Source organism: Lissotriton helveticus, chromosome 2_1, assembly GCF_964261635.1.
Source record: "Lissotriton helveticus chromosome 2_1, aLisHel1.1, whole genome shotgun sequence".
Classification (NCBI taxonomy): Eukaryota; Metazoa; Chordata; class Amphibia; order Caudata; family Salamandridae; genus Lissotriton; species Lissotriton helveticus.
This window is the reverse complement of record NC_136059.1, coordinates 284,200,186-284,228,161: the sequence shown is the minus strand read 5'-3', so window position 1 is coordinate 284,228,161 and position 27,976 is coordinate 284,200,186. Positions and strand designations below refer to the sequence as shown.

Below are 27,976 nucleotides of genomic sequence, written 5' to 3'. Positions count from 1 at the left end.
GTATTAAAGCTTGTGTTTGAGGAAACATGTATCTGTTTCTAAAACATAAAAATATTTTATTTAATGGCAAAAAGTGTTTTTTTTTCTCCAAAGGGGAAGCTGGTGCTTGAAGACAAATTATTTATCAGGCACAAAAAACAGGTATTTAAGATAAAATTGTGTATATTTTCAGAAATTTGCTGGTGATGGAAGAAAAATATATTTACTTACCAAACATAGTAGGCGCTACTGAATGCGAATTGATTGTATTTTCTCAAAGTGGCAAGACGTTGTTTCGCCATAAATAAATGGATTTCAAAATATATATATATAAAGCTGATAGTTGAGCATTCTTCCAGATTTTGAGAAACTAAATTACATAATGGCTAGCGGACCCTTGCCGCTGGATATGTCATTTCAGGAATCATAGATGCATTTTTTTGTTCAATGTTGGTAGCTTTGAATTACAGTACTATCAATAAACACAGACACACAAACTTGCTGTTTGAGATCTGTGGCTGTTTAATTGGTGTCCACTAAAGAATATGTCTACTGTCTGTATATGAAAAATCCTTGTATACTACAGCTACCTGAGCCTGTCAAATCTGTCTAGTCTGCTTTCTATTTCTGATGTCTAAGGCCTGAAGTGGCAAGCTTTCTAAGTGTTATTTTTTTCACCAGACACCTTGTAAAGACAATGTTGTGTGACTGATCAAATACTTGGAAAAGGACGAGACCTGAATAAACTAAAGTGGGTCTTAGAGAGAAGTAGAAAGTTATGTGCATTTTGATAGGTGATGGCATTACATGACATATTAGTTACCACACTCTTTGAGCTGCCTGTAAAGCCCTTGGCTGTGGAACCAATTTATTTGAAATCAGGCTGTAAAACGCCCCATTTGACAAGCTGCCAACTCTGCTCTGAGTTTTCTTCCGCGCAGGCTTGCTCACATAGCTTGATTGCTTAGTGTAGGGTGCCGATTTACGTCTCACTAATTTAAAATTCCACCTTCTGACACTAAAAGAGAGTTTTTGTCTAATTAGCACCACAAAGGCTTCTGTGTGCATTCAAGCATTATTAACCCAGATGCTTCTATGCTGAATTATATAACACGCTCACCTTCAGCCAGGATAACATCCGTCCTGATGTAAATAACCAATTGAAAAAATGTATCTGAACATTTCAAATATATATATCATTCCTAAACAAAAGCTCTGATAATCACATCTCTTCTTGCATTTCAATTTCAGATTTTCTTGATTACTGTGCTTCATTGGCACAATGCTCCAAGCATTTCGCTTTTCATAACCTCATCAAAATGTAAGTTTCACCTAAGACTGTTGAAAGCTATTATATTCCACTGCATTCTCTTAAAGTCATACATTTAGCCCTTATGTTATAACAACGAGTACACTGTGTTTAGAAAGCATTACAGCCAAAGAATGTTCTTTACTTTTAGACAGCACAATGTGGCTTCTGTCACTGCATTTTTTCTCCCATAGTTTAAACCACATGATCCCTTTTAAGACATTATCTGGTGCAGCATGTGATAAGGATGTGGAACAAAGTAAAGAAACAAAACAAATAGAAGTGTATGTGTTGTACAACTAAGCTACGCTGTATGCATACACGTGGATCTAAAAATATTCAGAGGAATGTTTCTGAGGGACCTGGGTAGAAGGAAAGGAATACAGAACACATCAGATGGGTGCATTAGTTCATGCACACATTGGTGGTGTATAAAAAGCATGAATGTGAAGACAGAGGGCCTTATTATTATTTGGCGTCATATGTTCCACACGTTTAGCAGTTGCTACGATGTCAGTTCAGGTAGGCTTATCTTTAAGTCCGAGTTCCTTCCTTATCTTGCCTGACTTGCAATGCAAGAGAAACTGGTCTCTAAATCTTTCCTCTGTGTGTGTTCAAATTGGAACGAGGCAACTCATGTCCTCAGTACTGTAATATCCCCCTTCACAGTGTCACACTTTTTGTGCTCTCCTTCCAAAAATACTGTCCCCTGGGAGAGAGTGCTGATTAAGTGACTTAGACACAATTTAACACTTTTTTTCTAGCCTTGACTCTCCTCTGTAATGAGGTCTGGTAGGTACTCTATAACATATCCTGCGTTCAGCACCTAGGCAAGGTGTTAATAGGGCAAATTTATGTTATGCGCTGAGAGCTGCACCACAAATGTGCATCGTTTATATACACCGTTTTCTATTTCCCCTACTGCAGTACTGGTTCCCCAGGATTTGAGAGAAGAAAGTGGGTGGAGTTTGGCATGTCTAAATCCAATGTAATCCTAATAGGTTATGCACTTCACGAAATCCTCAAATAAACAGAAACCAAAGCAGCTAAGTATGCACACATCCAGGATGGTGGTCATATCAGGGTACCACCACAGAAGGTAAAAGAGTCACCAATAAAGCGTAGAAGTCCCCGTTCCTTTAAGCTGAAAACAGATAATATTCAGTTAAGATCTAGTTAAAAAATACCCTTTGCAATGCTTAAAAGCAGGCCAAAAGTGCAAAAGCAAACCGGGCCAGCCACATAAACCACATGTGCAGCACCCACCTCAGGCTATCATATCTCAGTTCATCCGGGGTGCACTATGCATCCCATAAGTGAGCTACGGTTGGCAGGCATGGTTGAGCTTTGCCTTGCTTCACAGTACTCCACCATACCTTGAGACATTCACTCAAAGTGTCATGACCCCTCTCTCCAAAGCTGCACTGTTGTCTTTACTGATGCAGGAGCTGAGGCAAAACTCTTCAGAAGTGCACTGTTGCTGTGCAGTGACCACGCACCAGGGGCCGTATTATACATAGGCTGCATTTCCCTTGATTGCGCTGGGTGCACCTTTTAAAAGGCTTATTAAGATGAATGCGCTGCCCCCAGGGCAGTCAGGCCCTCGCTGCCCCTAGGGTAGCGCATTCACGTGAAAAACGGAACAGCTACTTTGAAGCCGCTCTGTGTTGCACTGTACAGGGGGAAACCTGCCCGCACTTTTAAAGGGAATTAGGGATTCCCCCTGCAGGTAGGTGCAGTGAGTGACTGCACCCGCCTGCAAGAGGATATCTAGGAAGTCCATAGGACCACCTTTCCCCCCTCCAGAGGGCTGCAATTTTGCCTCTATGCCTGTGTCTATAATATCGCACAGGTGCATACACAAAGGGATTGCCTGATTTGCATGGGGCCACTCCTCCATGCAAATGAGGGATTGCCCTCTGAAGATAGCACTGGAGCTTTATGTGCGCCAGTGCTATCAGTATTACAAAAGGGGTTTCACAAGCTTCTGTGGCCCCTTTTGTAATACCATAATGTGGCCCCAGGATGTTGCTCAAGAGAGCCAACTCTCACCATTTTTTAAATTCAAGCAATGACACATCGACATTATCTGCTCCTCATCTACATGCTGGGCTGTAGGTTAAATATTTTTTTTGCGATTTTATATAGTGCAAACCCAGATCTCTTGACTGGGGAGAATGTTTGATTCATTCAGCATTCTGTCCATCATTTGTTGCTGCAGCACTATTCATGCTCAGTGGGATGGGTATGCCCAGACATAGGTCCCTTGTTCGCTGTGCCATTGGATTTAAGCTAGCCTGGCTGATGAGGGGTGATATACCCCGAAACCGGTACCAGGATGCTTGTTTCTGGTCCAGGGAGGAACCGGCTTGGCAGTTCAGGCTGGACTGTTCCCATGAGCTGCAGGAACAAGACTGATTTGCATATGGTTGGGTCCAAACTGGGTGACGTAGTGCGCAAAGGAACAATAGTTTTAACCCAGATCTCTTGACTGCGGGAGAACGTTCGAATCATTCAGCATTCCATCCATCATTTGTTGCTGTAGCAACTTTCTAAAAGTGACATTTTTAAAGGTATGTCACAAATTCAATGTTACCATTAAAGAGGACATATCATTTCAAGTCCATAGGTACCAAACAGGACTATTCTACTCCTTCTCAATCAGACATTACACTTAATAAATGCAGTGGCGGTTGTCAGGGAACGGGGGTGGTGGGGCAGGGGAAGGGGTGGGGGAAAAAACAACTTACCTCTTCTGCCGGCGCGTCTCTCCTCCACTTCTCTGCCGACGTCCAGAACAAAAGCAGGAACGGGATGCACACACAGGCTCCCTCCCCTAAGCCAATCACAATGCGGCAATGCAGCGTTGTGAATGGTCTGAGCGCCATGGTTCAGCGCTCAGACAAGGAATTGGAGCCTGGGCATGTTCCTCACCTGGCTGTGTAATGCAGCCGGTGGGGAATATGCAAAGTGCGCATAACTGTTTGGCCGGCCGAAGACGGCCGGCCAAACAGTCATGCACACTTAGAGTGTGCCCACAACTCCTTTTCCTGTGACCCCAGCTCCCCCACCCAAACCAGCTCTGCCGCTACCAAAAATAAAATGATAATAACGAAGTTATCATTTTATTTTTTATTTTTTATCTGCTTTGAAAGCAGTGGGGCAACGCTCCTCCGCCCTTAGCGGTAGAGCCACCCCTAAATAAGTGTATCAAAGAATCCCCCATATTAACCTATAACTTTAAGAGGGATAGGCCTCACAGTAGTGAAAAACAATTTGGGGATTTTTCCACTGCTAGGACATATAAAACTAAAATGTATATGCCCTGCCTTTTACTTACACAGCACCCTGCCCCATGAACAGGGCTGGACTGGGAACTCAAAGCCGCCCCGGCAATTTTGTCGGACCAGCCCCCAGCGGGCTCAAGTGCACTGCTACTTTTGTTACTAGGGGGCAATATCGCAGCAATGCTGCAGAACTAGCTCCTAGTTACAAAACCGGCCCCCACCACTGCAAAACCAGCCCCCACCCTTCCAGCCTCACAGGAAAATGTCCAATGCCCTGTTCAGCCAGTCCGGCCCTGCCTATGGGCCTTCCGTAGGGGTGACTTATATAAAATAAGGGGAGTTTAAGGCTTGGTAAAGGGTTTTAAATGCCAAGTGGATATGGCAGTCCGACTGCACATACAGGCTCTACAGTGGCAGGCCCAAGGCATGTTTGAATGGCTACTTACGTGGGTGGCACAATCAGTGCTGCAGGCCCACTAATAGCATTTAATGTACAGGCCCTGGGAATATATAGTGCACTTTAATAGGGACTTCTAAATAAATTAAATAGGCCAGTTGTGTATATGCACCAATGTTACCATGTTTTAGGGGAGTGACCAAATGCACTTTATCACGATTAGCAGTGGTAAAGTGTCCAGAGTCCTAAAGCCAACAAAAACAGATCAGCATGAGGCAAAGCAGGCAAAACATAAGGGGGAAGACCACCCTAAGGCTGACAGGTCTAACAAGCTTGGGTCAGAGATTCAAGAATGTGGCAAACACAGGCTTAAAAAGAAAATTAGAACAGTTTGCAGAATTAGTTAATTTGATTTTGAAAATCCCCAATAATTAGGTAATGGATTGGCATTGGGAATCCAGTAAAATATTCGGGTCCCCTCGCGAGCCTAAATTTCAGTCTGTTTCAGAGACAACACTGAGTGCCTGGTGGTTTCTGCACCAATGTTTGTAGGGTTGTTTTTTCCAATTAAATTGTTAATGACAGTTGTATCCGATTTATTAATGGGATTCACAACGAAATAAGTCAGGATAATGTGTTTTTTAAAATTAATAAATTATTCATAAATTTGGTTCGAAAATGTATTGACTCTGAGAACTCCGGTTTACAGCTGTACATTTTCTGATTTTAATTGTGATAAAAGTGCCATCTTTTTAGGAGCCCCCATCTCGGCATTAGAGCACCCTGATTTACCAGTCGTGTCCAACAGTATTTCAGTGGGTGTGAACGAGAAGCAGTGTTTTCTCAAAGGGCGTGCCCATGCTGTGAAAGGATGGGGGAAGGAGGCTGTGGGTGAAGATGAAAAGAGAATGGAATGTCGATTAATGAGCAAGAGGTTTGGAAACTTGCAGGACGGGTTGGACCGCACCTCAGAGGACTGGCATGGCAAGCCTGTGAGTTGCAATTACAAGGTTCAAGGGCAGTACACGCAATCACGATTCCAAAGTCAGCGACTGAAAATTAAACTATTCCGTCCTTTACGTATGAAGTCAGTTTTGTAAACACGAAAGGTCTCATATAATAATGTTATTTACCACATAGACAAGCATTGGCAGTGCCAAAAGCTGGTTGTGTTTTCCACTTAGAGTGAAGCTTGCACTACTCCTGCCAGCGACCTGTATTATACGTTACCAACGCTTTTTGGAAGTATGTTCGGTATACGTAAGTGAAAGCTCTTACGCTGACTAACAAGCTGGGTCGGATGTGTCTGGAAGTTACGCAAGAGCAGTGTTTTGCCAATGAAAGGGAGCAGTAAAGAGGGCTGGGAACAGGGAGGAGCCGAGTAGGGCAAGGGGAAGGGGCTCCTCCCTGCCCCCAGCCCTGTAGCACCTTCCCCTTGCCCTACACAGCTTTAGGTTAGGTTTAGGGGTGAATGGTGACCGGTTACAGGTTTAAGGTTGAAGGGTAATGGTTTAAGGTGAAGGGATTAGCCGTAAAGGCAATAGGGTGAAGAATTTCGGGGTGAATGGTTTGGGTATGATTGGTGAGGTTGCATGACGGTACAACGCTAGTAACAACAACACATGCCTTTAAAACGTGTTTGTTACCCCGCATTTGTTTAGCACGCATATGCTTTTACCTCGCATGCATTACCACACACTATTTTGGTAAGTTTAGCTGAGCTAACTATAACTCGCGCCCCAGCAATGCACTGCTGATGACATCACATATTACATCACGCATGACATGGTCAGCGACATCACTGATAACATCACTGATGACATCATCCAGTGACTGAGTGTTTCTAACAAGTTTAAGAATGTTATGTATATATATGCCAAGGTGTATTGAAGAATGAGTGGGTGTATAAGTGTCTGAATGGATGATTTAGTGGGTGCGTGACTGACTGTAAAAGTGAGTGATTAAACTTGTCTTAGTGAATGTATGGGTGAACACTCAGCTTAATTCGTTTGTCGAGAACATGGGATATCTACATCCGTCCCAATCTGGGTTTCGCGCACATTACTCCACTGAATCCGCACTCCTCGGGGTGACGGAGAGGCTTCGGCACGGTATCGATCGCGGGGAGACCTTTGCACTCATCCTTTTGGATTTGAGTGCAGCGTTCGATACCGTGTCTCATTCCATTCTTCTTGATCCCCTCCGCTCCCTTGGTGTTGCTGGATCTGCGCTGGCCTGGATTGCCTCCTTTTTAAGTGAGCGCACCTTTCAGGTGTTTTCGACAGATGCTGAATCTGCTGTCTATTCCTCTGCATACGGCGTCCCCCAGGGGTCGATACTCAGCCCTCTGCTGTTTAACCTCTATGTCAGACCCCTTGCTACCATCGCGGAGGACGCCGGTTTGACAATCTATTCGTATGCCGACGACACGCAGATTGTGTTCTCTCTCTCCAGCAGTGAGGGCCATGAGGTCTCTGCCTTGAAATCTGGCTTGTCACACGTTGCTGCCTGGATGCATGACCATCTGCTCAAGCTCAACGGTGACAAGACCGAGGTTGTTATTTTGGGCAAGAATAAAGATCTGTGGGGCCCTCGGCATTGGCCCTGTGATATGGGTCCTCTGCCGAATCCAGCCCCCGTAGCCCGCAACCTCGGCTTCCTCATCGAGGACAGGCTCTCTATGAGACAGCAGGTAACAAGGGTCGCTGCAATCTGTTTTTCCACCTTAAGATGGCTGCAGAAGATCCTATGGATGCTGCCTTGCTCTTCTCGGAGAACTGTCGTCCAGGCTCTTGTGATCTCCCGCATTGACTATGGGAATGTGCTTTATCTTGGGGCCGATAAGGCCACTATAAATAAGCTTCAGGTGGTGCAAAACTCATCAGCTCGTTTATTGTGCAATGTACCCCGGAGATCTTCCGCAGCTCAGGCTCTGCGTGACCTTCATTGGCTTAAGGTCCCGAACCGAGTAAAATTCAAAACCTTATGCCTTCTCTTCAAAATCAGGCAGGGTTCTGCCCCTAAATATCTGCAGAACCTGGTTCAAGTCTACAAGCCTGGTCGCACTTTAAGATCTTCCACTAGTGGCAATTTTTCTGTTCCCAGAATTAAATTGGCCAAAATGGGTGGCCGCTCGTTTTCTTATCTTGGCCCAAAGATGTGGAATGCTCTTCCGCCGGCTTTGAAAGCCGAGACTGATCTCCTCCTTTTTCGTAAAAAATTGAAGATTCTTCTGTTCAATTAATCCCTTTGCACTGTTTGTTCTGTTTTGGGCCTTTTGCTTGTTTTCTCTCTTTTTATCTATCCCTGGCGCCGGGAAACCCATTGAGGGTAGCTGTGCGCAATATAAGTTCAAATAAATAAATAAATGACTAATCTGTGTGAATGTCTGTATCAGTGTGTCAGTTGTGTAAATGGCTGCATGGATTGGTAAGTACCTACTTTAGTGTCTATATGGGTTAATGATTGGTTGTCTGAGTACCTGTATTAGTGCCTGAGTGTCTGTGTGGGTGGGTGGTAGTGTGTGTGACTCCCTGCATAGATATGCGAGTGGGTGATTCACTGGGTGTATGGGTTCATGAGTGCATCAGCAAAGGGCTGTATGGGTGTCCGAGTGTGTATATGACTGTGTTGGTGAGTGAATGGATGTCTCAGTGGTATATGTGTGAGTAACTACACATGTGAAAGGCAGTATATGTGAGTGTTGGAGTATATAAGTGACAATACATGAGAGTGAGTGATTGTGAGAGTGAATGTATGCATGAGGGTGCTTGTGTCAGTGATTGTAGAACAAGAGTATGTATTAGTATTGGTATGGATAAGTGAGGTGGTGTGTGTATAATTGTATATGTGAGTACTTGGCAGTGTGATTGATTCTTTGGGTTACTGACTAGGTGTGTGAGTAACTTTATGGGTGAGTGTTGGTGTGTGAGTGTCTGTATGGGTGTATGAGTGCATATATCAGCAGCTCTATTGATGAGTGACTATGTGTATGAGTGACTGTATGGGTGAGTGGGTGGATGTATGTGTAGACCTATGAATCAGTGAGTGGGTATGTACTAACTGGTATTGGTGTCTATGCTTTTGAGAATGGTAGTCTTTATTTTAGAGTGGGTATATGAAAGGTTATATCAGGGTGTGAGGAGGGGATCAGATATTAAGTGGATGATGTCATCAGTGATGTCATTTGGGATGTCATGAGTGATGTCACCAGTGATGTCACTGACCATGTCTAGAGTGATGTAATATGTGACATCATCAGCAGTGCATTGCAGGGGAACGAGCTATGGTTAGCTCAGCTAACTATAGCGGCTGAATTTCTCTGGTTTTGTACGAGTGAAATGCTGCTTAGGATCTCCGCTGAGATTGTATCTCTAGTGAGAATGAGATAGTATGATAGGTGAGAGTGAAGTGTTGATAGTTGAGTGTGGGGTTATCTGTGCATTCATATATTGTTTTTTTGATTTTGGAGTTGAAATGTTAATCACCTTGCCTTCAACACAGTTACAGATGAAGACATTGGCATAATTAGAAGTAATGTTAATTTAATCTACTGATCAAATATCCACCCACTGTTCAAGTGTTGATATTAAATGCTCAAAACAATGCAGTAGCTCTGTATACCAATATGTTGGAGGTTTTGGTGGTATTTTGGTAACTGCTTCTTTATCTATTCAAATGTTACTTGTATGAGTAGATAATGATGAAAAAAGTATCCGATCGATAGTGAATGGCAGTTCCATCATTATATATTAAAAAAAAGTATAAAATATTTTTATATAAAAAAAGTAACAATAAAATAAATATATTTTTGAATTAATGTTTTTGTATGTCACTGATATTGGGTTGGATGCTGTTAATGAGCCTTAAGAGGGCAGATTATAAAGAAATATAAGTCAGTTGAAAGGTTTCAACTATAACATACGTACAAGTGAAATGTCAGCCTAACTATAACGCCGCTGAAACATGTGTTTTTTTCAGTGAATATATAAGGTTTTTAAATGTTAATTCCTAATTATAACGTCCCTGAAACCACATGTTTTTTTTCAGTGAATGTCTAAGGTTTTAAATGCTAATTACTAACTATAACCCCCTGAAACCAAGTGTATTTTCAGTGAATTTCTAAGGTTTTTAACTGCTAATTTCTAACTATGCCTACATAGGTAGAACGTGTGCAGGAAGAGAAAGAAAGGTGAAGAAAGAAGCAAGAGAAATGCATAAAGGAGGAAGAGAGGTGCAGAAAGAGGAAGAAAGGTGCAGAATGAAGCAAGAAAAATGCAGAAAGTGGCAACAGAAGTCCAGAAAGAGGAAGAAAGGTGGAGAAAGAAGCAACAGAGGTGCAGAAATAGGCCTACTTTGACTGTACCTTTCAATTCAGGTCAAGTTTGCGCTATATACAACTCTGAAAAAAAAGTGCTAAAAGAGGCAAGTGAGGTGCAGAAAGAAGCAAGGGAAGTGCAGAATGAAAGAACAGGTGCAGAAAGAAGAAAGAGGAATGATGAAAGAGACAAAAGAAGTGCAGAAAGGCAAGTGAGGAACAGAAAGAGGGAAGAGAGGTTCAGAAAGAGGCAATTGAGGTACAGAACCAGGCAAGAGGGGTGCAGAAAGAAGCAACCGAGGTGCAAAAGGAAGCAAGAGAACTACAGAAAGAGGCAAGTGAGTTGCAGAAACAGGCAAGAGAGGTGCAGATAAAGGGAACAGGAGTGCAGAAAAAGGGTACAGGGGTGCAGAAAGAGGCAAGTGAGGTGCAGGAAGAGGGAAGAGAAGTGCAAAAAGAGACAAGAGGGGTGCAGAAAGAAGCAAGAGAGGTGCAGAAGGAAACAAGAGAAGTGCAGAAAGAAGCAACAGAGGTGCAGAAAGAGGCAAGAGGGGAGCAGAAAGACGCAAGATAAGTGCTGAAAGAAGCAACAGATGTGCAGAAAGAGACAAGAGGGGTGCAGAAAGATGCAAGATAAGTGCTGAAAGAAGCAAGAGAAGTGCAGAACAAAGGAACAGAGGTGCAGAAAGAAGCAAGAGAAGTGATGAAAGAGACAAGAGAAGTGCCGAAAGAGGCACGTGAGGTGCAGAAGGAAGTAAGGAAAGTGCAGAATGAAGAAACAGGTGCAGAAAGAAGAAAGAGAAGTGATGAAAGAGACATGAGAGAGGGGAGAGGTATTGGCCTAACGGATAGGGCGGTCAACCTTGAATCTGGGGAACTGGGTTCGACTCTCTGCAATGACGCTGAACATCCTGTGATTCTGGGCAAATCACTTAATCTCCCTTTGCCTAACAAAAATGAATGTGTGTCCTCATGTAACATAACTGGTGCTATGTAAAGCACTCTGATACCCGATTCGGATCAAGTTTGCGCTATATAAAACTGCAAAAAAAGGGCAGAAAGAGGCAAGTGAGGTACAGACAGAAGCAAGGGAAGTGCAAAATGAAGGAACAGGTGCAGAAAGAAAAATGAAGAAAGAGACAAGAGAAGTGCAGAAAGAGGCAATTGAGGTACAGAAAGAGGCAAGAGAGGTGCAGAAAGAGGCAATTGAGGTACAGAACCAGACAAGAGGGGTGCAGAAAGAAGCAACTGAGGTGCAGAAGGAGGCAAAAAGAGGGAGGAGGGGTGCTGAAAGAGGCAAGAGGGGTGCAGAAAGAAACAAGTGGGGTACAGAAAAAGCAGTGCAGAATGTAGTAACGGGCGCAGAAAGGGTCAAGAGGGATGCAGAAAGAGCAAGATACGTGCAGAAAGAAGCAACAGAGGTGCAGAAGGAAGCAAGAGAACTGCAGAAAGAGGCCAGAGAGTTGCAGACACAGGCAAAAGAGGTGCAGAAAGAGGGAACAGGTTTGCAGACAGGCAAGAGAGGTGCAGAAAGAGGGAAGAGGGGTGCAGAAAGAAGCAAGAGAAGACAGGTGCAGAAAGAAGCAAGAGAAGTGCTCAAAGAAGCAACAGAGGTGCAGAAAGATGGAAAAAAGTACAGAAAGAGGCAATAGAAGTGCTGAAAGAAGCAACAGAGGTGCAGAAAGAGGCAAGAGAAGTGCAGAAAGAAGGAACAGTAATGCAAAAAGAGGCAAGAGAGGTGGAGAAAGATGCATGTGAGGTGTAGAAATAGGCAAGAGGGGTGCAGTAAGAGGCAATAGAAGTCCAGAAAAAAGCAACATAGGTGCAGAAGGAGGCAAGATAACTGCAGAAATAGGCGAAAGGTGCAGAAACAGTCAGAGGGGTGCAGAGAAAGGAAAGGGAACAGGGGTGCAGAAAGAGCGAAGATAGGTGCTGAAAAAGGTGCAAATAATTCTGCACTAACATCTAGGATCGAAACGTCGACGTTACTCTTGTCAATCTGTCCATCATAAGTCACAACACAAGAAAAAAGAAAATAATTTGATTGTTGTGACTAATTCTTGGGCTGATGAAAATCTATGTTTTTCCATAATTCTAAATAGGTCTTACTCACTTATTCTTGTATAGCACGGTCATCACCTGTCACTATTAGTCACTAAATATTTCACCCTGTATGTGATTTTATGTCATTTCTGTCCCTGACAGCCACTTTTTACAAATTGAGTGATACATGTAAGATTTCTATAATAAGAAGAACTTTTCAAATTGAGAATTGTTGTGTGTGTCCTTACATATCATACCGTACATGCTGACTGAGTGAATTATATAAAGAATAATTATGTTCACAATATAGCAAAGAAATTGACTCACATCTGACAGAACCATTTGTTTTTGTTCAACTTTAATACCCAGGTTCTGAGGGTCACTGGGATACCCCATTATCTCTAATGTCAGGGATGGTTGTGGCAATGTCGGGGCCGGAGGTGGCGTTGGTCCAGGTTTCCTTGAAGGAGATGTCGGCAAGAGGGTGTCGATCAGGTCCCAGATCTCGACGGCGTGTCAGTGCAGGGAGCGCATGTTGAGGAGGATGCATGTCAGGGTTTTGGTGGTGCGTGCATCAGGCGGTCCTTCAGTGGTAATGGGGTTATTGTTGATGGTGAAGGATCTGCGGCAGGGTCTGCACGAGAATTGCCCGTGGGTGGTGATCGGTGAGGCTCTTGCGCAGTCGGTGTGTCTCCTGGGATTGAGTGCGTGAAGAGTGGTCGAGTCATATCAGTGGGGCCTGGTAGATCCAGGGGTCCTGGCGCTGGTCGCTGTCGGGTCACGGACGGGCGCAGACGTGCTCGCCTTAGGCTCACCAACGGCGTGAACGCGCAGTGGCTGCCATTAAGAAGGGGAGGGTAGCGGGCCTGTAGGTAGGGAGGCGGGAGCGGGGGCTGTGATGGGGAGGGGCCGCAGGGGCAGCAGAGGAGGAAAAATAAAGAATGAAATAATCAGGTCAAGATTAAATAAGAACAGAATCTAAGTTACAGACTGGGGACAAAAAGACCTGAGGACAGCAGGAGGAGCGGCAACAAGGCGGCGAAAAGCAGATGCAGGTGAGGGAGGGAGCACTTCTGCTCAACCTGAGCAAGGAGCAGGCTGCGAGCATGAACCCTGCTAAGGGGAGGCGCTCAGGGTACTGACGCAGGAGCAAGCAGGCAGAGGAAGCGGAGCTGCTGGGGAAGAGTGCTGGCCTGGACCTAGGTCTAGGGTCACACACGCTTTCCGGCAGTGGCCGCCATTAGGAAGGGGACGGGGTGGGCCTGTAGGGAGGGAGACAGGAGCAGGGGCTGTGACAGGGGAGGGGCCACAGGTGCAGCAGCGGCGGAACCGGTGGGAGTAGGGAAAATAAAGAATGAAATAATCAGGGCAAGATTAAATAAGAACAGAATCGAAATTGCAGGCTCGGGACAAAAAAGAGTAAGGGGTTGCATTGACAGTGTGCCACCTTTTAGGTGGCGCACTTTTAGTGTACCGCCTGACAGCTTCTTTGCCTCAGCGGCCCGGAGGCAAAGAGATTCCCTCATTTGCATGGGGCCACACCGCCATGCAAATGAAGGCATGCCTTCTAGAGAAAGCGCTGGTGCTATATGTGCGCCAGCGCGTTCAGTATTAGAGAAGGGGCTGCATAAATGTGTCTGTGGCCCCTTCTGTAATACCAGCGTGCCCCAGGGGCATGCACAGCGGGCACACATGCTAGTTGCACCCCTGGGGAACCTTCTGTAAAATGGCCCCAGGTGCACTACGACTCTCCTTCGGGATCCATCCATGCCCACTTCCACCGCCTTTCCCTATTGCTCCAGACTGAGGACATGTTCAGGAAGTCTGTGCTGCTGTTGAGATGCAATAGAGCATCCAGATACAACTGCTATTCTTGTGGAAGCTCTAGCTGTTCTTGTATGAAGGACTTCCACAGGAGGCTGCTGTGGTAGGACTGTTGATCCTGCTTGATGAAGCAGCTCATGAGCAGTTAATCCATGGTGGGAAGGAACACCAAGGGGTGCAGTAGCCCTTTTCATGATAGATAAACTCCAATAGTTCCAACCTAATGGTATCAAATAGACTGAATGCCAAAATATTAATTAGATGGGTACATGCTCCTTCTTAGTCCTGGCAGCGAGACTGTGCAACAACTTGCCAGTTCAACTAAACTCTCCTGGAATCCTTTTCATTTCACAACAAGTTAGAAACGTTGCTCTTCCTTTGAACTCTTATTCTATAAGTAGTGCTTCTGTTGTCATCGCCACAAAAATTTACCAATATGACATGGGCTGAGCAGTCAGACATTCGTTCATTTACCACACAGAGAAGGGAGGGACAGGCTGGCATTACAACATTTTCGTGAATTACCTTTGATTCCGAGCCCTGTCTTGAAGTGTACAGTGCAATGCAATGCAGCCTTCTAATGAACGGCCCCCCTCTCAACGGATTATCACCAAGTCAGCACACAAAAAGGAGATGTGTTCCCATTCCCTAGTCCGTGACTCTGCTCAGTCCACACTATTTGATCAGAAAGCCTGTGCAACGTGGTGCTGCTGGGAAATAAAGCTCCACATGGCCTAAGGTCAAATAGTGCACGTTAAAGCACTATTTTCACAAAAAATCGCTCAAATGCCATAGGCTCTGAAAAGGCACTTGTTATGTATTCAAGTACATTCATTGGGTTCAAAGGAAATGATGCAAGGTGCTCCCCATGAGTTGACTCAGTTTGTTTAAAAATATGCAGTAGTCCCTCCCCATAATGTTAATAATTTTAAGCCATTGTGCCACGGTTTTGTCATGGGTCCCCCATACATACAATATGCCAGTGCCAGAAGTTTTCCATTTATGCCATATACCCCCAGTGATCCATATGTCAAAAGTAACTTGCTCCATATGCCATAGTTGTCCCCGCCTATTCAAGAATGACATTCATCATGCCAGTACCCAGCATTTTACCACGGGCATCCCGTATGCCTAGAATTACTTTTAGTGTGTCAGTGCCAGCATTTTGCTATAGGTACATCTCAGGCTGAGAATTACCTCTCATATGCAAGTGCCAGCATTTTTCCAAAAGTAGCCCATATCCACAGAAGTACCTCCAATATGCCCGCAGCAGAATCTTTCCCTGCAGGGCCTTTATGTCCAGTATGCCAATGTCAGCATTTTGTCATGTATCTTTATATGCCATAAACTGCCTCTGATATTCCAGCACCAGCATTTTACATGTTATTCCCTTTATGGTTTTTTATTTTTTTTGCAGAGTTTTATATAGCGCGAACTAGAACCGAACCGAATCAGTTATCAGAGCGCTTTACATAGCACCAGTTACGTTACATGAGAACACACTTTCATTTTTATTTTTTTAGGCACGGGGAGATTACCCAGAATCACAGGGGTTTTTTGGCTTTGTTACCGAGACTCGAACCCAGATCCCCAGGTCCGAGGTCGAGCGCCTTAGCCGTTAGGCCAACCCCTCTCCCCTGTTCAGTTCAGTATACTAGTGGCATCATTTTCCCATGGGTACTTATATGCCAAGAATAACCTCCAATGTGCCAGTGCCTGCATTTAGCCAGGGGTGGCCTCATCCAAGAATGGCCTCTAGTGTCCCAGAGCCCATATTATTCCTTGAGTTCCACTTATGTCAAAATTACTTACAATAACGCAGTTCTAGCACGTTGCCATGGGTAACCCATAGGCTATGAATTACCATCAGGATACCTGCCCACATCAGACTCACAATCTTAACACACAAGAGCACACATTCTCTTACTCTTGCAGTCACATTCAATCCCACAATCAATGTTCACTCCCACTTCTGCACATTCTCTCACACTCATTCATTCTGACCCACTCACACTCTTGTTTTCTTATTCTCACTCACTCACAGTCTCATAGTCTCACTCTCTTTCTCACACTCACTCTGATTTAATAATGATCACTCTTCATTCACTTTCAATGATTCTGACTCATTTGACCTATTACACACTTTAACTCATTTGCTTTCAAACACGCACACACTCAATCACTTGCTGTCTCACTCACATGCTCACTCACTGTTTCATTCTCATGCTCACTCAATGTATCACTCACACTACCTCACTTACACTATCTCACATGCACACTATCTCCCTCACACACTTGAATAACATAGATATCACTCACATGCTTACATGCTTACTCGCTGTCTTACCAGTTGTCTCATTCATTTGCTCTAACACTGTCTCAAACAGGCTGTATCATTCAGTCTCATGCACACGTCATGATCATAGTCTCCTTCAATCTGTGCTCACTCACATACTCTCACTCTCTCACATTCACTCTGACTCTCTCTCACACACACACACACACACACACACACACACACACACTCTCTCTCACAGTCTTTCACACTCATGAATGCACACATGTGAGTACACTTTGTTTTACTTACCATCAGCTGCCTGCGCAGTTCCACTTCAGCTCTTTAGCTGCTGGTGCATGAACCCTCAGAGCAGGTCCTCAGCTCCCTCCCAAATCAGGCTCTAAAGCATATACATGAAGCTGAGGCTTGCACAATAGAGGAACATCACAAAATAAAATGATGGACGGAGTGTTGAAACTTTTCAAACACTCAACTCCAGTCAAAGATCTGGGTCTAATCCATCGGTATTTCGTTCATCACGTCACCCCTGATTGGACCCAGCCATATGCAAATCAGTCTTGACCCTACTCCCCATGGGAACAGACCAGCCCAAACTGCCAAGCCAGGTCCTCCCTGGACTGGAAACAAGGATCTTGGGACCGGTTTCGGGGTATCCCTCCTCATCAGCTAGGCTAGCTTGAATCCAGTTGCGCAGCAAAAAAGTGACCTATGTCTGGTGCACAAAAGAGGGACATGCATTAACAGGCTTCAGCTTTTAATCTCTTGCTTTTTCACTTCCCTCTCTTCCATCTCATCACAGAGTAGAGAGGACCAGGGAGGAGCCTGACCCCCCCCACCCCACCCTATTCTAGATGATTTATTTATTTATTTATTTATTTATTTATTTTCGAAACTTCTAGAGCGCGAACAAATACCACGAATGGTGTCTCGGCGCTGGGCAGACAGAGAGGCACTTCCTGTGTATTTATTGAGTGAATAACCAAGTCTTCACTTGCTTTCTAAAAAGCAACAGTGAAGAGCTGTTTTTTATATGATGGGGTAAGGAGTTCCAGAGCCTCGAGGCAGCCACCAAGAAACGTCTATCTCCCCAAGTGACTGTTCTCACTCGTTGAATGCATAGGGATGCGGAAGAGGCAGATCTTAACGCTCTCTTGGGAACATACATCTGCAGTGATTCCCTAAAGAATTCGGGTCCTTGGCTATTCAGTGCCTTGTATGTAATACACAAAGCCTTGAATTTTGTTCTTTTTTTTACTGGGAGCCAGTGCAGTTGATAAACGACGGATGAGATAGGCGCGAATTTGGGGGTTTTGGTCAAAATTCGTGCAGCGGCGTTCTGCACCATTTGTAATTTTTTAAAGACCTGCTCTTGAGCATTCAGCAGAAGCCCATTACAGTAGTCCACCTTGGATAACACCAAGGAGGACATCAGGGTTTTCCCTGCAGACAGGGGAAGGTAAGGTAGTAGCTTTTTCACTTTCCGTAGCGTAAAAAAAGAAGAGGAAACTACTGCATTGGCGTGATTGGTGAAACTTAGTTTGTTGTCAAACAGCACTCCTAAGTTTCTGACCTTTGAGACTGGGGTGGGTGGATTGCCCATTTCGGGTGGCCACCAGATCAGCGACCAAGATGGTTTTAGGTCTCCAAACACCATTACCTCGGTCTTATCGGTGTTTAATTTTAGACAATTACTGTCCATCCAATGACTGATGGCTCTTATGCCCGTCTGAAAGTTGGCTGCCACTTCGATCCCATTTTTGTGCACTGCCAACACCAACTGAGTGTCGTCAGCGTACGAAGTCACTCCCTTTCCATAGGTTTTGATGACCCTCGCCAAGTCCGACACATAGATGTTAAAAAGTGTCGGACTCAGCGAGGATCCCTGGGGGACTCCGCAAGGCAGCACAAACGTAGGTGAATAGAAGTTCCCCATTTTTACTGACTGTTCTCTGTTAGCCAGGAAAGAGGCCAGAAGCTCCGCAGCCTTGCCCTTTATGCCCATGGCTGTGACACGGTCGATCAAGATGTTATGATCGACCGTGTCAAAGGCCGCTGAGAGATCAAGCAAGATCAGAACAGCCGAACCACCCTGGTCCATGATCTGTCTGATCTCTTCAGAAGCCTTAATGAGCGCCGTCTCCGTTCCGTGTCCTCTCCTAAACCCAAACTGAGTGTTATCTAACAAGTTGTTATGATCAATGTAGCTAGCCAGCTGCTTGTTTATCACTTTTTCAAGTATTTTAGATGGATAAGGAAGGGCTGCTATAGGGCGATAACTTTTTAATTCCAAGGTGTTAAGAGTGGGTTTCTTTAGAAGTGGCTTTATTGTGGCAGTTTTCCAACTTTGAGGATAAATTCCTGATTCACAGATGGTACTGCAGATGTTCTCCAGGATAGGGGCTACCACATCAGATGTTAGCTTGATGATGGTTGATGGGCAAGGTTCCAGCGGGGAGCCTGACTTAGTTGTTTTAATGAGATCTTTTATTTCCGATAGTGATGGAGGGAGAAATTCATTCAGAGAGGAGGATGTGAATTGTACGTACTTGATGTTATCTGAAGGTTCCCGTGTCATGCCATTGTTAAATTTATCAAAGATTTCTGTGACCTTGGTCCTGAAAAAGTCAGCCATTTGATCACAGAAGTCTTGGGTGGTCTCAGTGGTATTGGCTGCTGGTATGGTTGTTAGTGTAGCCACTACCTGGTATAGTTGCTTACTGGAGTTCTTTGCTTTTTCAATCTGTTCACAAAAATATTTACTTTTTTCCAGTCTTAGCATCTTCCTATAGCCTGATAGCGCTTGTTTGTATCTTTCTTTGTCATTGTTATCATACTTAACCCGCCAGCGCCTTTCTAAATTGCGGCATTTCTGTCTTTCTATTCTTAGCGGTTCAGAGAACCAAGGGGCTGATGGTGTTGCGCGATTTAACCGCACTCTCTTTAGAGGCGCTACTTGATTAAAAGTGTCTGTGAGCCATTGGTTGTAATTGTTTGCTGCTAGTTGAGGGTCTGACACTTTGGATGGTTTAGTATTTTCTAGATTCTCGGCTAGTATATTCATATCTATGTTTTTCCAATCTCTGCTGGGCCTCTGTTGCTTTTTTGCCAAGGGTTGATTTTTGTGTTTCTTGACACAGGTGTAGAAAATCACCACTGCATGATCTGACCATACAATAGGAATAACAATAGGGGGGGTAATGGCCGGGTTATTCGTAAATAGTCCGTCAAGAACGTGACCTGCTTTGTGTGTGGGTGAGGTAACTAACGGATTTAGGCCAACGGCCTTGAAATACTCAATCAGGCTCAAAGTATCTTTGTCTAATATGTTTTCTAAATGAAAGTTAAAATCTCCAAGTATTGTGAAGTCAGAGACTTCTGGCACTGTTTCTAATAAAGTGCTAATGGATTGGAGAAAAGGCGTTCGGGCCGCTGGGGGACGATAGAGTAGAACTCCATTAAACATTTGGGTGGGGGAAAGCGTGATGGAAAAGGATAATGTTTCAGCAGGAATGGTATCTGAAGTTCCGGTTTTTACTGCTAGGTTTAGCCGTAGTATTATGGCAAGGCCGCCCCCTTTTTTTCCTGCCAGTCTGTCTTGTCTGACAATATATTAGCCCTCAGGAACGGCTGTCACAAGATCGGGGTCGGAAGCCAAGTCGGCCCATGTTTCTGTTATAAACAGAATATCTAATTTGTGTGCTGATATTAATTCGGCCACCTCTTCTTTATGTTTACACATAGATCTAGCGTTCACCAGTGCGCACTTAATGCGTGTGGTCTCATTACAAGGTGCCCCTGGAATTAGAGGTATCTGAGTAAGGGAGTGGTTAAGTTTATAATTACAGTGTGGGCAGGCTATATGCAGCACATTAGAGTACTCTTCTAAGTTAAGATGTGGGCAGTCCTGCCAAGGCATGATGTTTTTAACCTCTAACAAATCGGAGAAGGAGTATTTCATTAGTTTATTAGGATGACTTTGTAGCTGGCTAGGAGTTTGGGCCCTGGGCGCGGGTCCGGCGCGGACTGGCGCAGACTGGCACCCCTTTGGCGCGGCTTCGGCGCGCCATCGTCGCGCCCGCTGCGCTCGTCCGCTGCGCTTCCGGCATGGATTCATGGTTTTATAGTGGGAGCTTGGGCGTTGGAGGGGGGCGTGGCCAAGAGAGATGGGCGTGTCTCTAGGCTCCTCGCTCGTGGTAATGGCGGCAGAGAAACGAGCGTTTTTTCCGATTCCAGCTAGTAAATCAGCTGATCGGCGTGGCTGGGGTGAGCGTCAGGGTCTGATCAATGAGTAAAGCAGTTTAAAATCACAGCATACACATTTAAAAATTACGATCTTTTTCAGTTCTACGTCTCCCGGCTTCCGCCTCAGGAGTGACTCTGTGGACAAATGCGGTGATACCCCGATGAAGTGATAGCCCCAGGCACTGTAGGGCTATGCCTACCAGTGATGCTGCACTATGTTGCTAATGGTCCAACACTTTTGCATGTCCGAACGCTTAAGCCAGGGCGCAGACTTCCGCTGCCATGGACAAGCGGTGCGATGACTGGAGCAGGGGCCTCTATATGCCATGGTCAGCCATCAGGCTGAATTGCTCCCTGTGAATGCTACTGTCCTCGCCCACAGCTAGTGTTTGCATTGCTTGTATTATTACAATAATGGGTAATAGGCTGTCATTCACTATTGGTGTTACCGAAATGAAGCACAGAGCAAGGGCGAGCTGCAGCTGGGTGGGAGTCCATAACCTGAAGGATGTTCCGCGCTGAGTCCAGGAGGGCTCATTGTCACTCTTTACCTGACGGTGACCCCTCGAGATCTGCGGATCTCGAGGGGCCACAAGGACATCTCTAAACTCAATGCCAGGAGTCCCCGCCTAGGGGAAGAACCCAGCCTATGAGTGACTTGTGCCGCCCTCAATGCCAGAGACTTGAGCTCTGAGCTCAGTCCAGGCCGGGTCATTGTCACTCTTTTCATGACGTTGACCAGTCTGCAGAGCTGGGGTTGCTACAAGGACTGCTCTAAACTCTATGCAAGAGTCCCCGCCTTGGGGAAGAACCCAGCCCATGAGTGACTTGTGGCTGCCCTGAAGGCCAGATTGTCCTTCCCCTGGTGATCAGCGTGCTCTGGATTGTGAATCAGCTCCAAAGAGCGTGTGTGGATCTGTGTCAGAAGGGAGCCATGAAGCAGACACTCTGAACACCTCTAGCATTAGAGTTATCTTAAGCAGCACACATCAGTAGAGGCAAGAAGCAACATGGGGCGGGCCAAGGCCAGCTGCTCTCAAGGAAAGAAAGCTGTTCATATTGCACAAACATATACAAGATAAAGTGCCCCCGCCTGCACATTACTCCGGAGTTTCATGGTCACTCGGGGCCACGTTTAACCTGTGTAGGGGATACAGTCAATGATCTGGGATTCAGTGGGGCGATTTAATCTCATCACCCTGAACACAGAGAGAAGAGATCCAGACTTGTCACACACAATGCCATCATTCATTTTAGTCTTTGAAACATTTGATTATATATTTGTTTGCAGTTTTATATAGCGCAAACTCGATCCAAATGTACTGGAGTGTTTCACACGAGCACCAGTTACATTTCACAAGGACACGTTCATTTTTGGTAGGCACCGGGAGGTTAAGTGATTTGCCCAGGATCACAGAATGTTGAGCTGACGCAGAGAGTCGAACCTGGTTCCCCAGTTCCAAAGTTGCCACATCCTTTCCCCAGAGGTTGCATTGCATGTGAGAATTTAAGGGTCTGATGAGCCGCTAAAAGTTGCTAAACCACGTTGCTTCCAAGTAACGTTTACTGAAATGCACACAACCTGTTACAGCAAATACCTCCCATGAGAACAAGAATGCCTCAAAGCAGCAGATGCCACATTAGCAAGGAGCGCAGTCAAAGACCCCTGAAGCACAACACTTGAGTTTGTGTCTCTTTCCACAGATAGCAAAGCTGTAAACTCTATATAGCAGAATCCAAAGGCACTAAAACAGTAAACCTTAGCATATTTTAATAGCGCATACTGCTCCTTTTCTCACTGGAATATTCCGGTATGTTCTGTATCCAGGCGCTGGGAGGGTGGGTAGGTGGTGGTCTCCCTGAAGATTATGCGAAAAGCCAGGTCTTCGGCTTCTTACAGAACTCAATAAGTGATATGTAGGCTCTGATATGCTGGGGGAGGGTGTTGTATGTTGTGGGGGAGATGTGTATGAAGGCGCAACCTGCTCTTCTTTTGTGGAGGCGGGGTATGTGTGCCAATGAGAGTTCGGCTGAGTGGAGGTGTCTCTGGATGGTCGGTGGATGGGTATGCTGCTGTTGAGGCAGGCAGGGCCTACATTATGTGTTGCTTTGTATGCGTGTGTGAGAAGTTTGAATTAAGTGCTTTTGTTACCATCACTTGCTACTTTCATCTTACCTTACCTTTCCCTATGGCATGAGGGAGCAAAGGATTTAAAGTCCAGTGGTCTGAATTTGAGTTTGGCGGATGGGATTCTGCATGGCAAGCATGACAGATATGCCCTCCTCCTTGTACTGAGGTGGCCCACATCAGTGGCATAGCCAGTGAGTCATGGGGCTCAGTCAGTGCAAGAAGGAAATGGGGTTTAAACTGTGAAATACAGCAATAATCAGAATTCAGTGGGCCCCTCAGGTCTCTGCGCCCCGGTGCCACTGCACCAATTGAAGCCACACCCCTGGATGACACATCTGTCGTGTTTGCGATGGAATAACCATCCGCCAAACTCTATATCAAGCCCTATTCAATCTCATGGAATGGCTAATGACATCATATGCTAGTGATGTGGTATAAGTTCTTGCTCTATATGGAAAATAGGGAACATGCTTTTCAGCTGCTCCATAATGCAGAAAAGGGTCCAAGAAATAGTAACCAAGCAATTTACCTCAACTGTTGCTTCTTATATGGAAGGAAATAAAACAAATAAATAGTGTCTCAAACATACCATAGTACAGGTAAGAATAGGCATATGTTTATTGTGCACAACTTGTCTTGGATGCTTTTTATATACATGCGGCCATTCAGGCAATATAAGCCTTTATGACCCAATAGGAATCAGACTATGATTTAGAGCCCCTCAGAGTCTATGTGTTCGTTCATACATTACTTGGTGGTCCGGAAGGAGCATGGATCTGTGCTAAATTCATGCACTTGATTCATTTTGTAGCTCCAGGCCCTACTTGCTGCAGCTTGTTGCATGAATGCATGGCGCTGTTTCATCAGATGGAACATAGCAGTATTATTCAGCACTGCCGAGTACTTATGGGGCACTTAACATTGTATGTGAGTACGGCGTCAGTGAACTGCAGCACATGAAGCAAATCTCAAGGTGTGCCACGCTGTCAAGCTCTGGCCCACTTTTCAATTGCCTGAGTTCCCAGTGGGCAAACTCATTTCTATGGATTCAGAAGGAGCCATTGCCCAGCCTTAAATTCAGATCAATCGAGCTGTCCACCACAGTCAGCGACTGCGCGTATACAGGCCTTGCGGCGACCTAGCTGATCAGGCTCACAATGACCATGCGGGCCCATGGCGTCTGCTGGAGCAGTCATGGAGGTTGTGGAGTGAAGTGCACTAATCTTGACCCAAGAGATCCAGCAGCAGAAATCAATTGAACCGCGGCTCGTACCAAAAATTGCCAACAAAGTACAGTGCGCGTGGGATGGGCGAGTACCCTGTCATTACCAGTGGCACCACGCACACATATCTAAAGGTTGAAGAAGAGCTGTCTCATCTGTATGTGAGATGTCCCTGCTGAAAAAGGCTTTAAAATGCTGCTCTGTCCTACTTTTTGGGAAGAATTTGGAAGTGGATCTAGCCTGAGGTGTTCTCAGCAGCAGAGGTAGGCTAGGCCTCGATACCATTCTGAATCATGGCCGAATGCGACTGAAATCTCGCTTGCAGACAGATTGACACGTGGGTTTGCTATGTTTTCAAACCAGAAGCGACCATTGTCTTTCTCTCCACAGCAGATACTCAATTATTCATATGTACACAGCTGCACATGGACTCGGTGTTGTAAGGTGAAGTACACAACGCGTAGAATTACGCACGGGGAGCTGTCAATAAGAGGGATGTTTTCCACTGAGACGTTCCTGCGGGTTTGCCGAGGGTTTCAGAGGTTCAAGTAGACAAAGAGAGTGAAGCCCTGGTTGTGAATGCATCCTTTGTATCAGCTGTGCAGAGGAAGAGGGTGGGTGGGGAGAACCGTGCACAGTGTGGCCTGTCCGCCTTCACCCTTTACCCCGAATAATTCCTAAAAGTTGCATAGGCCTACTATCCTGCCATCCAAACACACACGCACACTTATTTGTGCTCTCTCCTCCTCAAACACAAAGACCATACCTGGCATCCTGCCCCCCTCCCACAGCACCCTCTAAAACATCTTCACCCACCTCATCCCACTGTAAATAAAAATATATCTATATTCTTTGTCTGTTACAGCCAGTCCCTCTCCTCTCTGGAGCTTCCACCCCTCTCCCTGTCTCCGGCCGCGCTCTCGTCAGCGCAGAGAGCCCGTCCCCTGCTGACAGGTTCTTGGAGAGCTGTCAGCCCGGATCTCCAAAGACCAGCGACTGACACGATAGATGCCGGTTGTTGTAGGGCGAGGGCCGCCTGCACGCGCCTTCCTCCCTCGGGTCTCTGGACACTTCTGAGAGGTAGGAGATGGTGGGTGCGGCTCCCAGACATCATTTAGGCGATTTACTTGGGTCCCTGGATAATTGGGCAAGGTGGGTGAGCACCGGAGTGCCAGAAGGAAGCGCTTCCCCTAAGGAGAGTGAGCGGTGGTGGTCGTGGGTGCTGCTTATTGGGGTGCCCGAAGGGTCTCTACCACAACATCCCTGGCAAGGGTGGCAAGGGCCAGAAACCATCCCTGGAGAGAGGGCCCCTGTTAAGGAGGCCCCTGCAGAGTGCCTTCCTGAGATCTTGTGGCCTTCCATCTCGGGCAGGTGTTCTCATTAGCTTTTGAAAGCACAGTGAATGCAGAGGATTTAATGAACTAAGGCCTGTATATTTTTCATACTTATAAATATTAGATTGATTTCACTAAGAAAAACTAGAAATAAATTCCAGAATATTGCACAGCTCAAAAGAAAATGCAAACATGGCGTTTCCAGTCAGTCAACGGTGCTATATCTCTGAGCGAAGTAGCACTCAAAGCAAAGTGCATAACTTTATGTTAGTGTCTGGCATATCCATAGGGAACATGATGCCTAAAGAGACTGCTGAGGCATCCTGATAACTAGTGGCAACCCCTGTGTTTCTGTATTGTGTGTGCGACTCTCACAGAGAGCCTCTGCCGTTTATATCAGTGTCTGAAAGTCATAACTCTTTGCTTTGACATTACAACAGTTGATCCCAAAACTGCTGGTTATCAACGGCTGTGACGTCATAAAGTGCTCCCAGGCGGGGCTCTCTGAGCGTCTGTCAGCACCGCGCTGCTTCTCTGCTTCGACTGAAAGCGGAAAGCACGGCTGCACCAGGGGGAAGGAAGGCAGGGAAGGGAGTGGGTTTTGGTTAAGAATAGCAGGCAAGATATTTATTTCTCATATTTGCGTCAGGGAGGAGAGGCCATGTTATGCTCTCCCATTATTCTTAGCTCCTGCGCAGTAGTTGAAGGGGTGGCAGATAATGTTTGGGGCCATACATAACATACAATCATAGAGGGGTTACAAGTGAATTATGGGGATGTTTTTCAACTTTGGGTTCTGAATGAGATCATAGGCAACTCAAGTTTCTCTTTTTTAAAAACTTTTTTTATTGTAATTTGTAAACGCTCAAAAACATACTACAGTACATTCTGAGCAAGTATACATTTCCGGCTCAATTGCGGGTAAGTGCAAACTACTCAAATAAATAATACAATCCTGTCAAAAAGGTTGAACGTGTTCAAAACCAAAATCTTGCGCTAATGTGCTTAATACTGTTTCTGAACGTAAGCAGGTAAATTCACCTGAAAGAAAATCATAACACAATAACTCTGAACTGATCCCTTCTACCTCCCCAACTCAAGTTTCTCTCTTGTTGCCTATTTACCTCATTCAGAACCCCTCAGTGAAATGCATCCCTGTAATGTACTGTTACCCTTCTATAATTCTATATGTAATCACACTTATAACCCCTGCTGAGGCGCAGTATAATATCACAAACAAATGAGTTATAGAAAGGTTAATAATCTGTTTATGGAGCACCTCACAACACGCTTTTGGCGTTTCTAAGCACTGTGACTAACCAAAGTTACAATTACTCAGTTCAATAGTACTCAATTTACCAACCATTCAAGGATGGAAGACTACGTTGGGCATGCTGACGTGAGCTTGTGGCCTCAAGACCACCCATGTTTCAGAAGCGAAAGTTCAGCTCATCAGGCCATCCTGCCGACATATTTGTTTCTGTTTCAGAGTTCGGATCCTAAATGCATCGGGGGAAGATATCTGTGGTGGAAATATTAATATGAGTCTCCTGTTACAGGAGGAAAATAGGGCACTCACTGCTGGCTGCCAATACGGACATTAGTGATGCCAGAGGTTTTTTCTCAGCCATCTCAGCTGACCTAGTTCTTTGAATGCACTTCTGTGTCATTGTTCCATATCCCGCAATGATAAGTGCTGTGTGCTGCTCTCTGCTCCCTCCAGGAGGTCCTTATATTCCTATGGCCCTGGGATTCTAATTACAAACTCTGATTTGTTTGGGGGCGAAGTAGGGCTCATGAGACAGTAATTTGACTTTAATAAGAATATTAAAAATGATTATATGGTGGATTGTAATAATGGCACTGTGCTCGGAGAAGCAGCTCACCGTGGGAGCTGGGTATGTAATATGCTTTCTCCTTTTGACCCTGTTGCTGAAAACAAACTCTACCTGTTCTACAAAATGAACTATGTGCTATCATTCATTTAAAAAGAAAAGAAAACCTACAGCAACGAAGTTGCAACTTCCATGTAAAGTTGTACTAATGAATTGGTAGAACTGTTCCCAGACGAAATCTGCAGAAATGTTCAGGAAAGAGAGAAGCAGGCCTGACCTGCTAAAATATACATAGGCAGAATTTGTACCAGCACCAGTCAAAAGCTTGTCACCCCTGGTCTCAAAACTCGAAACACGCCCTTCCTTTTGATTGTATATCACGTAAGACAAATTCATGATTATTCGTGGGCTCAATGGGATAACCTGTGGCTACCTAGAGAGCCAACTAGTCATTCTTAAATACCAATGACCGGTTTCACGCTAGTTAGGGCATCTCAGTCAGATACAGCTAAGTTCCTCTGACCCAGAGTGCACAGGACCCCCGTCTCCGCATGCCCGTTCCACTTAGGGCGACACACTAAAGTTTACAGAACATGGCACGGTGTGCAAAATAACAGGTCGATGGGTATGCCTAGATGTGGGTCCATTGCACGCTGTGTCAATGGAACCAAGTCAGAAATAGCCGGTGAGCCCTAACTAGTGGGAAATCGGTCTTGGGTTGCTTATGTTCCGATTCAGGGAGGACTTTGGCTGGCA

The 27,976-nt window shown here is 45.3% G+C and overlaps 1 protein-coding gene and 1 long non-coding RNA gene across 2 annotated transcripts in view; one reads left to right on the top strand and one right to left on the bottom strand.

The window, feature by feature from the left end:
* RAB27B (RAB27B, member RAS oncogene family) overlaps nt 1–27,976 on the bottom strand; it is a 787,666-nt gene that overhangs the window by 508,410 nt on the left and 251,280 nt on the right. The gene's annotated exons all lie outside the window — the stretch shown is intronic.
* On the top strand, nt 99–10,341 carry LOC144817914 (uncharacterized). Its single transcript, XR_013606996.1, has 3 exons — nt 99–141; nt 1,231–1,300; nt 10,135–10,341. It is a non-coding gene; the product is annotated as an uncharacterized LOC144817914 (long non-coding RNA).